Here is a 14,222-nt window from a genome sequence, read left to right as displayed (position 1 = left end):
ATGACGAATATTGGAAAGTCTCAAAATAATAAATATTATTTCAGTGCTTTTGGCAAACACATTTAAATTGATTCATCTCCGTTAGCTTTTCATTAAGCTTGTAACAAAAATGCAAAAGATAAATTTTTGTTTTCGTTTTGCCGAAAATCGCTTGGAAAATTGGCTCGCGATTGCTGCTGAATAAGCTAACCCCACTTAAATGCTACCAGCTTCTCTGTAATTGTAATGTCAGATGGTCGTTATCTAATAGCCTTTATACAACAGCAACTGTTCCGAAATTCATTGAAGATCATTAATGTCTGATATTATCTTTCATTACAGAGCACTCGATAATAATTATTATAAAAGTATAACATATTGAGTCGGCAGATCAGAGACGCTCTTTGTAGTAATTTTTTTCCGACAACAAATGTGGGTAAAATCGTATATTTACATTTTAGCCATTTTACACAAACAACAGAACCAGAACTGCTTTTTAAAGTAAACAATTTTCAGTCACAATTAAACGAAACAATTTATAACACAATTAATGTTAAAATTCTCTACTGTAATCTTGTGCAAATGCTATTATGAGTGTTAATAAATACTGTCCTGTGATTTATTTATTGTATATATTTACTCGATAAGAGCATTTTTAATTAATTACTTTTAGTAATTACATATTTAACGAACTTTAGATTATTCTTACAAGAAAGGCGAGTGGGATAAGAACAAAATAATGCAAATCAGATTAATTAATTCAGGGATTAAGATATTATTTATCGCTTTATTCGAAGAACCAACTAAAAACTCTGCATTTTACGACACCAGCCAAACAGATAATAACGCAAACTTTTCTAAAAGAATTGTTTAATTTACTAAAAAAATTCCAACAACTTCAAACGACAATTCAACTAGATCGTAGTGGATGGAAACAAGTCTACACAAGTTTTAAGGACACTACAGAGACCAGAGACTATACAGATTGTCCCGAAAATGGCGCATTCACTACTTACTACCTGATCGAGGATGTTTAAATGTACATGAAAAAAATATGGAAAAAAATGTTCAGACAAAAAAATCAATTATTGCAAAAATGATAGTACAATGTAAACAAAGATATACTCGTACATCATTCCCTTGCAGTGTTGCCTTAGTGAATTTAAGATAATTTTCACGATTTCCTAAACTTCTAAATTCTCTATTATGCAGAATCGGATGTTGATAGTGAGTGATCTTGTACTTTGTGATAATATATACGATTAAATGTAGTTTTCATGACAATTTAGTAAATTTTTTTCGAAATAATTGACCGCCAAATCAGCAAATAAGTCCAATAGAATTTTTTAAACATTTTTCTCACGTTTATGGTAATCTCTTTTACAACGTAGTGCATCGGAAGTGCGCCATTTTCGAGACATCCTGTACATCCAGAGGTATCACAGCCATGCTGCTTTTACGAGAAACTAATTAAAGATATTTTTCTACTCCAATTGTATAATAGTGTAATTATTAAAGTGTTACATAACAGGGTTCATCAACCACGGGCCGTTTAATAATAATTTCAAAAATCACGTCAGTTTCAGTTTGTCTAGTAATGAAACTTATTTATAAATTTCTCTTCATAGTCGTAGAAGAAGTATAGTATTCTACTCGCGGATAATGGCTATTACTCGCTCGGATGAATTGCGCCACTCGCCTTCTGCTCGTGATACAAAATCATCCTCACGAGTAACAGCCGTCATTATCCGCTAATTGAATAATATACTATTATACTAGGATAAGGCGAATGGAACACATGTATTAAAGAAATATTAAAGAAAAAAGCATTATCGTTAAACTCAATAACTTGTCGTGGAGCTTAACAGCTTAAAAAAAATCTTAACTATTCCGCAGCTTTCTCTGAATCCTCTTTTCACAACTGTGCTACACATTTTTACATTTCTTTTATTTATCTCTCTTTCTTAGCGTTGATGAAATTGACCAAAACCTTCGAGATAGGCAACTATACCTAATTAAGGAAAATAAATGTAATTGTAACAGCTCTTGTACCTACAGAAACTGGTTGTTTGTCACTGTTTTTGTGTAAATTCTACTTTAGAATTTCTTGTAAACAACCTGTCGCTAAGCAACCACTCTAAAAGCTTGCAGTCAAAGTTATCTTGCTTCATTTTTTTGGTTACTAATTAGCTTTCTCTCGCAAATGGTCTATTAAAACAACTGTTACTGACGACCCCATCAAAGTAGCTACAGTAACTCTTTAATTACTCGTATAAGCGGACAAGTGATACATACATACAAATTTCAGTATGTTAAATTTAACCAAATAATTTACATATATTTACATATTTTAAATTTCAACCCCTTTGAATACTCCTTCAAGCAGTATTTGCATGTATTTTGGTCCATACATGGTATAGCATCATTTTAAAAATTAGAGACAATTCAAAGTAACAATAATCACAATCAAAAACAAACTTTTGCATTTTTACAAACCTGTTAAGCTAACGACTCTCACTGCTTTAAACCCTCCATAAATAAGAAGTTAATTATAGAACACTGCAGGCGATTCTTTTAAAAATTGCGAACTGAAGCTGAAACCAATCCATTCATCGGCAGCATTTCAAAGCCGTACCTGCAACAAAAGATCCTATCACATTTTTTTTAACTATGTCGGAAAAAATGCCTCGCCTGCGTGAAAGCCTTCCGTTTACAAAAATCATATTTGAACTCTTTATTCTCTCAGAATTCTATAGTGCACCGAAAAACTGAAAGATAATCCGCTCCTGATCCTCACCCATCCCGGCAAACCCAAAGTTCCAAATCGACTTTATTTTTTACATCTGTTGACTTTCGATTAAACTGAAATTTGCACGAATAGTGGAATCACAAGACCCGCCAATTTAACTTGTGCTGAAAAATTATACGTCTGCAGTTGTTAACGATGTTTTAATGATAATCACGTCTAAATACGAGTAACTTGATCCTCTCGTTAATATTCGTCTTGTTATACAATTTTAACAACGTAATTTCAACGCCGGATCATTTTTCAAAGGATAAGTCGGTGTTTTGCCATTTCAAGCCAGACGACTTTCGGCTGTTAATTAATGCAAAAAATTCAAACTGACACTCAATTACTCAACTATCACCACTGTTTAACCCTCTGACAGCTCGATGGCGTATTGAGATGTGATGGGATCAGTTTATTAAATTTTCCCAGAGCGTTTCGTTGTTGCAACAGATTTGGTATCGGCGTGAAAAGGCGTTGTTAAATCGACTCATTCACCATGAAATTTAATTATAATTGCACACAAAGTTCGCACTTTGAGGAACACATATTGGCAGGGATTTTTGTTATGCGCCTAGTTTTTAGGTTAAAAGCGTATTAACCGCTTCCTTCATAACATTTCAACTCTTAGAACGAAACGTAAAAGCTGAACTCTTCCAGAAAAAACTCCTAAATATTTACGAGTCCGACTGAAAACGCAATTAGGAGAGACGCTTCGAGCCACATAATAGCGAATCCAAACCTAAATAGTTCCAGATATTCCATAACATCTCTGTTCTACTCTTAATCACAAATTAACGTCGACACGTTCACTTTTGCTTCAGCTTTTGGCGAAAGCTCGCGATCTATTAGTTACAATGAGCCGACATCCGCCCCTCGTCCTTGTATTTCTTTCTTTTTGCCGTCCCCGAGACTTTTTGCGGCCCGCTAGACGTCGGACTTTTTGCAATCAGGCTGGAGGATTCGATTAAGAAGCAACGGATCCAGCGAAAAAATACACTTATGTGGGAAATTTTGAGGTGAAGCCGCATTATCGATTTCACCCTTGGATGGCTTTTTTGCTTTCAGCAATTTGAGCTTAATTTAAAGCTGTAATAATTACGCCAGTATTTAGTGTTCTATCTTGTAATTAAGGGTCCTGCATCTGAAGGTGAAATATTATATCTAAGCTCGCTCTAACGCGTTTCGCTGGAATTACGTTTGAAAATATCTGGGGGCGTTTGTCGGCACTCACAAAAATCCCTCACCTGTAATTATTCGAAATATGAGTTTCTTCGCGTTTGTTCGTCTCGGAAATTTGGAAAATTGATCGGGGCTGCGACACGTAAGACATACTTTATCATTATTAAAAAGAGTGACTCATAAAAGGAGGCGAGTGAATATATTTGAAGAAATGACGGGACGGCGAAAATTTTTAATAATATAAAAGCGAGCTGACAATATTACGTACCAGGTGCTTTACTGACAAGACCTGCATTCACAGAACGTAATTTATCGTGTCTATTGTACGAAATTCGCTTAAATTTATTATAGCCTCGCGTGACGTCGAGCTTGCTGATTAAGCTCCGAAAATATGAAAAAGGACCAATAATTACATTTCACGATTTGGGAACGATACAATCGTGTTTATTACAGAATAATGGAACATTAACGGATAAGAATCAAGTGTAATAACATTATAATTAGTTTGCTGTGCAGTTAAAAAAGAATCAAACTGGACGAAGTGTCTCAATTAAACTATTCCAATTCCATGCCTACTCGTATTGGCTCACAAATAGAATAGAACTAAAAATAACGGTTCGTACAGTGATTTGTGCATAAAATTTCCAGCTCAATTGAGCCACTCTATCTCTTCGAAACAATGTCAACTGAAAATTGTAGCGATTCTGTATAAATTCATCAGGTGGAAATGTAAATTTTTATTAAATATTGTTCTAGCGATGCAAACTGTTTGTAGAGTAAACAAATACATGGTTATTATAAATTATTGTAGTCGAAGCAGGCCATGCGCATGTTATGAAATTTTTGCCGCTTTCAGTGAACTGTCAATTTTTGTCGCTGTCACTGTTATTTTTTAGGTGAAAAGAGCGGTGATGAGAATTTTATTTATTTTTTTTAAATTAATGATTGAATCCAAAAATATTGAGTTGTTTTGCATCCAATTCAACTCCTGTGCGTGAAAGGTGTGTACTCACTTATTCACATCATTTTGATGTTTTTTATATGGAGCGGCAACCATAAATTTTACATTCAGTTTTTACGCCTACTTGCACTACAATCATTTAGAATAACCCTGTATAACAATATAATATTTAAAAAATTGTTTAAAAAATTAGTTATTTGTGTATCAAGGCCAAAAAGTGTAAGAGTCTGCGTTTTCTGGCCGAGGCGCAGCCAAGAGAACAAAGGCACTTTTTGGCAGAGGTGCACATTAAATTTTTTAGAGGACCGCACGAACTACAAAGCAAAAGACATCATTGGAAAAATTACAAATAATTTATTTTGTATCTACCTTTTTCAAATAGATACATTTATTATTACATATTAACAATTTTTTATAGTACGTCTTTGTCATTAGCTTGCCAACAAAACTAGAAATTTACAATTTGCAATAAAATTACTTATTTACATAATTTATGGTGACAGGACAATTATAGGTTTTGTCGATTTCGTTGATAACTTACTAAACAGATAGCGCCACGGTCAGCGTCCGAAAAAGAGTTACTTTTTGTCCGCTTGTGAGTACATAAAATTAACGTTTTTATTAAGGATACCCAAAAAGGTCTTTTACTGGACCAAGGAGCACATTGAAAAGTACGACACCCTAAGCCGAGTATGTACTTTTAAACTTCTGATCGCAGTAGAATTATTTTCACGCCGTGTTTGGTATACATTTTTTATTTACTGAAATCAACTAAATTATTTAAAAATTTGCAACTTTTAAAATACCATTTTTATTAACTGTTAAAAAAAATAAAAGTATTAAAGAACATCAGGTTACATGGTAAAATTAATAAGTAAATATACACGTGTCCCAAAGTTGCGAAAAAGCTCCATAACTTGTTTGTTATTAAAGATATCAACTTTTTATTTATTCTAGATGATAGCTACACTTCTACTGCATATTCGGAAAATATTGCGGTATATATACAGAGTGTCCCAATATTATAAAAACACTAAAGTTATGTTTTTTTAAATGGAAACTGCCCAGTTTGATTTTATTTTTGAACTCTATGCTAAATTATGAATCAAATTTATGCAGGTCGTTTTTACTTACCTGCCATCGTTTTTGATCAGTGGCGCTTTTTTTACCAGAATTTCGAATTGCAGGGGTCCCTTCGAAAATTCGTACCTTCCAAATCGTTGCACACAAATTAAAATGATTGACGCTGTTTGATTTCTGAATGTTTGCTGCATCTGCTGAGTGTTTACTCAACAACCTGCTTAGTCGCATATGCCTACTGCGATTTTTTAAACATAACGAACTAAAAATGTCAAAAACTCATTTTTTTCAAATAGCACCCCGTATTTATTATTGCACTGGTGGAAAGCTTTTTTGACAAGCTTTTGAACAATATAAGGTTTGTATAGTCGAATCTGAAAATCTCGGGTGCTATCCTAAAGTCGCTAAATTTGGTGCAATTTTTCCGTTAAAAAGGCAATACAAAAATCTAGTAGGCCTAACAAAAAATACTCACACAATATGGTCACTCCATAAAGATGAATCAACCAACAAAACAGTGTTTAAGAATTAAACATTTAATTATTTTAGGGCGGGTTTCACCAACGCTAGATAAAGTTAACTATAGGTTAAAATGATTCGTTACTTTGGTTATCTGTTGTGACAACAATGTTTTCGTACATTTTAATCTGTAGTTAAATTTAACTCACGTTGGTGAAACCGGCTCTTAGTGATTTTTAGTGATTTTAAGATAGCACCCTAGATTTTCACATTCGACTATACAAACCCTATACCGTCGGAAAGCTTGTCAAAAAAGCTTTCGACCAGTGTAATAATAAATGCGGGATGCCATTTGAAAAAAATGAGTTTTTGACATTTTTAGTTTGTTATATTTAAAAAATCGCAGTAGGCATATGCGACTAAGCACGTTATTAAGTAAACACTTAGCAGATGCGGCAAACATTCAAGAATCAAACAGCGTCAATTATTTTAATTTATGTGCAACTATTTGGAAGGTACGAATTTTCGAAGGGACCCCTGCAATTCGGAATTCTGGTAAAAAAAAGCGCCACTGATCAAAAACGATGGCAGATAAGTAAAAACGACCTGTGTAGATTTGATTCACAATTTAGCATAGAATCGAAAAATGAAATCAAACTGGGTAGGTTCCATTTAAAAAAACATAACTTTAGTGTTTTTATAATATTTGGACACCCTGTATATATACCGAAATATTTCCCGAATATGCAGTAGAAGCGTAGCTATCATCTAGAAAAAAGAAAAAGTTGATATCTTTAATAACAAACAAGTTATGGAGCTTTTTCGCAACTCTGGGATACCTGTATATGAATAAACAATTTGGTTTAGTTTTTGAATTTTTGTGGTGCAATTATTTGGTGTGAATAATAAATTTGGCCCTTTTCAAGAAGCTGATGTTTCTTACAATGTATGTAACAAAGGTTGCAGCCGCTGTAGTGCAAGATTTATTACCTACAAAGTCACGGAGAAGACATAAAAAGGTATTAAAAGTTTTTAGTGATCTATTTAAGGTTACAAAAATTAACGCACTAGCAGACGCTGTACTTTTGTCTTATTTTAGAGAATAGACTAAAACTTACAAGCCATCGTCAAGTGTTTGGAGTGCTTTTTTAGTGCTCAAATCCGCCTTAAAGTAGTCCGGTCGTCACAGTTTCTAGTCAATAGAGCAACTGATTTCTAAATTCGTACAATCAAAATTTTTCTACAATGATACAATTAAAATTTTATGATAAATTATTTCCGATTTATTTGTATCGATTTATAAAGAAATAATCATTAAATATATAAGTTGACATTTTTAATCGGATCTTGTTTTGACTCAAGAGTTGGTCGCGTTGCGTTAGCATTGGTGGTGAGTCACGTGGTCGTCTGAACAATGACTGACACTTCCGCATTAATAGCTGTTTATTGTTAGTTTTCGCAATTTTTCTCTTTGGAATGCCCGGTAAGGATGGTAATTAAGGGTACCAGCGAATTCCTTAAGTCATTTTCTATCTTTACAGTAGTTTTTTGTCATATAATCAATGATTTTTAACTGCACAATTTCAATTTTTATGTGCCCGCGAAACACCTGTCCATAAGATTATTCAGTCCATTTTCAAAAGCCTTTTATTCAAAATTTAACTCGGTAAGGCCCTTAAAAAACTTTGGATTTATATTCCAAAAGTGTTCAATTTTTGATTTGTAAACTTTTTGTTACAAATTCAATGATATCGATGTGACGACCGGACTACTTTAATAATGAAACATTATCTGAATGTTGTTTAGTAGTTGCTAGTCGCCATTAAAAAGAAAATGTTTTAACCGCAAGAAACAGAATTTTTTTTCAAAATTTATGGACAAAATACCAACCAGTCCAATATTTTTCTTTTTGAGTTGTTATAATGTCAAATTTGTTTTCATTATGGGTTTAGCAGGAACGAGCCGCTGCGATGAATTGATTAAATTGTATCTTGATGACATCGAAGAGAAAGATAACATTTAATAGTCAAAGTTCTGGATCTAAAACGCACAAACCAAGGAACTTCGTGGTGATGTAAGGAAATAATATAATCAATATCTTCCTATATAGAAAATATTATTCGACCCCCTCAACTCAGACTATACAGTGGACTTGCTTAGTAAAGGTGGTGGAGACTTAATAGGCATGGGAGACGTCCCCGGATTGAGTTTACAAGAGGGAAATTTTTTTTATTTTTGATTTTACGCAAAAACTTCAGAGGAATAACATTTTTTGCTTCATCTGAAACCCCCATTTTCGTTATTAAAATCTCAGTATTAATAGACTGCGTTCTTAAATTAACATTTTCTGTTAAAATTTGGACTTAGAATTAATTTTTATGTTATAAATTTTATTACAATTGGCCTTGTTTTTTGACAAACAACTTATTACTGTTTTAAAATGTTGTCTTTAGAATAAAGAATTTATTCCATCCAGTGTTGGACCGGTTTTTGTCACATAATTACAAAATTTAATGAAAAATTTCCCAACATTTATGTATCACACTTGGGTGTTCAGAAGCTTAAACTTCGATAGAGGGTTGAATTATGTACAGAAAACGGCGCAGAGTTAATAGAATAGCTTTATCTTCAATTATCGTTTGTTGTTTTCAAAAAAAAGGAAAATATTTTTTCTGCAATTTTCTTTATTTTAATGTTAAGTCTTCCTCTGTGTTGAAAAAGACTTTTTAATAACATAAATGGTGGTTTCAAATGAAGCAAAAAATGTGATTCCTCTGAAGTTTTTGCGTAAAGTCAAAAATAAAAAAAAAATCCCTCTCGTAAACGCAATCCGGGGACATACAACTATGTACAACTATATCTGAATTTTACATAGAAGAATCTCAGAAAATAAACTTTCAGTTGCTAAATGGAACAGCAAATGATCACTTTATGAATTTCTTCTAGCTACGAATTCTTTTACAGAACTATTTTGTTACCGTTATTTTATCAATTTTTAACTAAAAAACTTCACTGACTATTCACTGGCTGATTCGTAAACGTAAAAAATGCTTTAACAAATTTTCGCGGCTACCAATAAATTATTATCATTCGTTGATAGACAGTCAAGGTTTTCTACGTCAGGGACAATAAATCACCTATCGAATCATAACTTTGCTAAAATTAATATTTAACACACAGGCTATTTTCTATTGGAGCTATGAAAGATTTAAGATATGTATTTTAAAATAAATACAGGGTATTTCACGAATGATAATGAGCCCGGCGGAATAGAAAATGCAACCAACAATACAACATCAGGAGGAAAAGCCGGATATTTATCGCTTCCCTGTTCAGGTTTACGTTCCAATGTATTGTGGGTTGCATTTTCTATTCCGCTCGGCTCATTATCACTCGTGAAATACCTTGTATATATTAAAACATAAAATTCATAACACCACACAACTTTTTTACTTCCTTACTGTTTACTTCCTCTTCTTTCTTGTTTTTTAAACATGTACAATAATTTGATTCTTATAAAAATGTCTTCCTTCGCCTCAAATAAAAAATAAAAAGATTCAAACAATAAGGTATCTTGGTATTTAATTCAACAGTGATATTTGTTTGTTTGTACCTAGATCAAGTTGACAAGAGAAGCATCCACACATAAACAGATTTTCTAGGCCTGGGGATTTTAAATGGTAAACATTTCATCACACTTGAAGTCCTTTGGACACATATTTGCCCGCTATTGCAACTATTTCAAGCATTGCAACAGTATAATTTTGTTTGTTGTAGTAGAAAGTTAGACATTCATTAAACTCAACAATGTGTAGTTTTAGTATAAATGAAGAAAAATGTAAAAAGTGATCAGAATTGACCTCTCTGTTTTGAATTTCGATTCAGTCGCTTTATATTACTCTAGAAAATACGCCTCGAACGTAATCGTCTGCACCGAAATAATAATAATTATGTCATACTCATGCAGTTCAGTGATCAAAGTTATCTCATTACTGGTGAAACCCACAGAGAATCAGTCCTTGCATTCAAATGGCGCTTGTTTTTCCAACCTCACATCAATACAAATTGTTTCGCAATAAACCACGTCCTCTGCATCTCTAACAACCCTCGAAACTTTTCCTCAATCTCGTAGGAAAAATTGCGGCGCCCTTTAAAATGCAAACCCTGTCTGTTACAGAACGAATCGATTTTTGCAAAGATCCTTCGAAACACGAATTAATTAATTAGTACCGAAATCAAGCGTAATAACTGTAATTCAAATTATGTGCTACATCTAGGTGATTTATTAATGTAACAAAGGACGAATTCCTGTTCGGGTCGGCATTTGTGTACACTCCGCTATTGACTCAACTCGCCTCTGTACAATTGATCCTTCCTCTTGAAAGTTAAACTAGTAGTTTAGTTGAATTGATCGTCGGTTAGATTTCGTCCAGATTAATTAATCGACTTTCGGTAATTGGTCCATTTTTAATTTCGGACAAGACGAATCGAGATTACAAATTGACTTAATTGCGCAATTCCGTCTGAAATTTGTCGTCCTTATTCTTCCGACCGTAAAGACAAACAAGACTGTAAAAATGTTTCATTTGGCGCACTTTCAGTGTCGGAGCAATTTATTTTATTCCGTGCAGAGATACGTTCATAATCCGCTGTTGCGGGCTACTTAGGCGCCTAAATTGCGCCCATTTAGATTCCGATCCTTTCAAACATTTATGACGTGAAGGAATTAATTTTCCTAAGCATTTCGGTGTACCGAAAGACGTGACAGGATAGTACGAGTCTTTGGGGAGCTTCGTATCGGAGATAATGTAGCGTAATGTATTTCGAGGAACTTTGCGTTTGATGCAAAGCTAGATAAATGTTGACTTCACTTTATCCCCTTTCGCTCCTTAATTCTGTTACATTCTTAATTTCGACTTGCATGACAAAAATCTGAGACGGGGGAAACATCGACATCGATCTGGCCCAATCACTTTTTGTTCGCCGTTCCATTCAACTAAAGTTGATCAAGACGCGAACTTAGGTCGTCGCCGATTCGCCATAAAACTCATAAAATAGTTTTTCTCGGGGGAAAGTTTGCCAACGGCCGAAATCTTCCTCATCAGAGACAAGGTGAAATAATTTCTTTCCAATAGCCGATTGATAAATCGGAAGAGAGACCGTTTAACATTAGAAGATTCCCTCTTCAATGCCTATATAATTTCTTAAAAGCTTCCCTGATAGATTGTGGTAGATCTAGGAGAGCGTCAGCTCGTCCTTTGCTAGAAATTTATTTGTGTCTGGTCTCCTGGTGCGGAATTTATTCTTTATTTATTGAACAAACTTTTTATCAATAAGGAAATGTGTCTCCGCTTTTACAGAACGTAGAAGCTATCATAAACAACACGCAAATATCAAATTAAATAACAGAACTTTTAGAATAGTGAATGCTGTTGTTGATCCCTTCGATTTATAAAAAGAAGAGAAAAACAGTAAATAAAATGGAATTTATCCGACGGCTCCACCACAATTAAAAATAAAAAAACAAATATTTGCTTTCCCGGCGCATCCACCCAAAAATTTTACATGCAAATCGCTAAAGAGTTAATTATTTTAGGTGTGCCGCTTTATATTGTAAATGATAACATCATAGTTGGCGTAGAAAAACCACACAAATTGTGGATGTGCCGCTAGCCTCGTAACATGAGACAGAATAGTATCGCAGAGAGGTAGCGGTAGTTTTTACCGCCGGAAATCTGTCAAGTGTCACGTAGGAATATGTATGTATGTATATAAAGCGGCACACCTAAAATTACAAAGGATTGCAGTGCTATAAGTTCTTGAATAGTGTGAGGACTCTGACAGTGAGGATATAAGTCAAAGCTGTTGAAATCTTTTTTTTTCGTCGTTCACAAATTTGATAAGCTTTTTATATTCATCGCATCAAGAATACAATTTAACAAAAAATAATTGCTCCCGCTTTGAATTTTGTGCCATGTCACTTCCAAACTTAATTTTACTCTGCATAAAAAATTCGTTAACTCCGAATACTCCCAGAATGATTGAAGAACTAACTGACTGACAAACGGCAAACAACTTCAGTGCACATGCTGAGTTCACAAATTTGGCCGTTAATTGCATTCCCCGCCCCTTCAATTAAACCGATCCTTTCTCCGAAAAATATCTATTTTCGCCGTATTCACAAATTACACGGACTTTACTACCGGAAAAACATATTTCGAATTTTTATGGCAGTTGGGAGACACGACATAAACCTTCGGGAATAACAAAAAATGTTTGATGGCGGTTATCTGAAACCGTCCACTTAACACACAATACGATTATACTCCAGCAAATAAGGTCCCACGGCCAATAAAACCTCTTTTATTCGCCTACTTTATGGTAGACGTAAAAGCCTAACTGAACGTAAAATAGATAATAATAGACAATTAATTTCTTCGTGGAATAGATTTTTTTTTTCAATAATTGCCAGTTTTACTCTCGCGGAAGCGGTTGTTTGTTGAACAATATCGATTCAGAGTTGTTTGCTTAAATGGCAATTTGCAGTAAGTGCTGCATAAATATTGGCTCGCCACACGAGGTAAAAAGATTTCAAATAATCATTACTGAGTATTATTTCAGACCGCTGAGACAATATCCGCTCGAGGGACGGTTTCGTAATTTTACGCTTTTGTTTGCTTGAAATCTCAATCTCACGAAATTAATTTGTTACGAGACAATTACAAGAATTTAGACTCGACGACAACAAAAATCGGGAGCTACCAGAAAAGAACATTCAGTGTTTTGTGTTTGAGTTTTTATTGACTGAAACTTTGTTAAAATGTCACAGAAAAGTTTGTCTGAGAAATATGAATTCGTCGCAAGATAAACTCAACAATTTAATAAAGCGACGACGTCTACATAATGACGAAAGATTTTCTCAAGATTTATTATTTCATGACGTTGTTGAATATCTAACAATACTAAAAAATCTTGGACAAAAAGTACTACCTCACCTTTTGTTTTAGTTTAATCGTACACATATGTAGGTATACATACTTGCTATACACAGTCGTTTTATTGGTTGCCTACCCCTCGAAAACTCTATTATTAATTAATCAATGATTAATCATTAATGCTTTACCTTCAATGGGAAAAATCATTTTACCACTTATTCTGGAATAATTATTGCTTACAATTACAGGAAAAGTCCGTAACCTTTGCCGAAATTGAAAAAAAAAATTCAAGGTTAACGACAACACCGTGGCTTGAAAAATTGATGTTTCTTTGACAGTTCGCCGCAAATTATCAGATAGTAATAATAAAATGCTTAATTATAATTCCAACGTCTAAAATTCATGAGGTATGATTTATGTATTATAAAGTAGCGCTTGAGATCACAAATTGTCTACACTGAACGCTTATTTGTACAGAATTCCGCTAAGACATGACCGATAATAATTTGCAACGCCTGTTCTGATTTGTTTTCTTTTTGATCACTTTGTATTTTGTTTCACTCATTTTCCTTTGACATTTTAAATATTCTTTTCAAGAAGTAAGAACATTCTTGGGCGTATCCTTCCTCCACAACTCCTGATGCGATAACGCAGCTTGTACGAGACCCAAAACTTGCCACTGTACAAAATCAATCACCAATTTATGATAAGCAGATAACTTGTCGACACAGTTCAAACGGCAAGCTCTTCAGCGTAATCTAATCAAGTGGTATCTAAAGTGAATAGACAATGTGAAAGATGCAGAAGCTTGAAGGTGAAGTAGTTACGTCAAATTATG

At 33.8% G+C, this 14,222-nt stretch overlaps 1 protein-coding gene and 1 long non-coding RNA gene across 3 annotated transcripts in view; both read left to right on the top strand.

The window, feature by feature from the left end:
- Positions 1 to 14,222, top strand: part of LOC138125690 (uncharacterized) — a 75,531-nt gene that overhangs the window by 40,517 nt on the left and 20,792 nt on the right. The gene's annotated exons all lie outside the window — the stretch shown is intronic.
- LOC138125703 (uncharacterized) lies at positions 7,287 to 8,936 on the top strand. The gene is made up of 3 exons (XR_011157510.1): positions 7,287 to 7,932; positions 8,402 to 8,523; positions 8,588 to 8,936. It is a non-coding gene; the product is annotated as an uncharacterized lncRNA (long non-coding RNA).

The sequence above is a fragment of the Tenebrio molitor genome, chromosome 1 (genome assembly GCF_963966145.1).
Source record: "Tenebrio molitor chromosome 1, icTenMoli1.1, whole genome shotgun sequence".
NCBI lineage: Eukaryota > Metazoa > Arthropoda > Insecta > Coleoptera > Tenebrionidae > Tenebrio > Tenebrio molitor.
The sequence above is the reverse complement of the archived record's forward strand: the minus strand, read 5'-3'. Positions and strand labels throughout refer to the sequence as shown.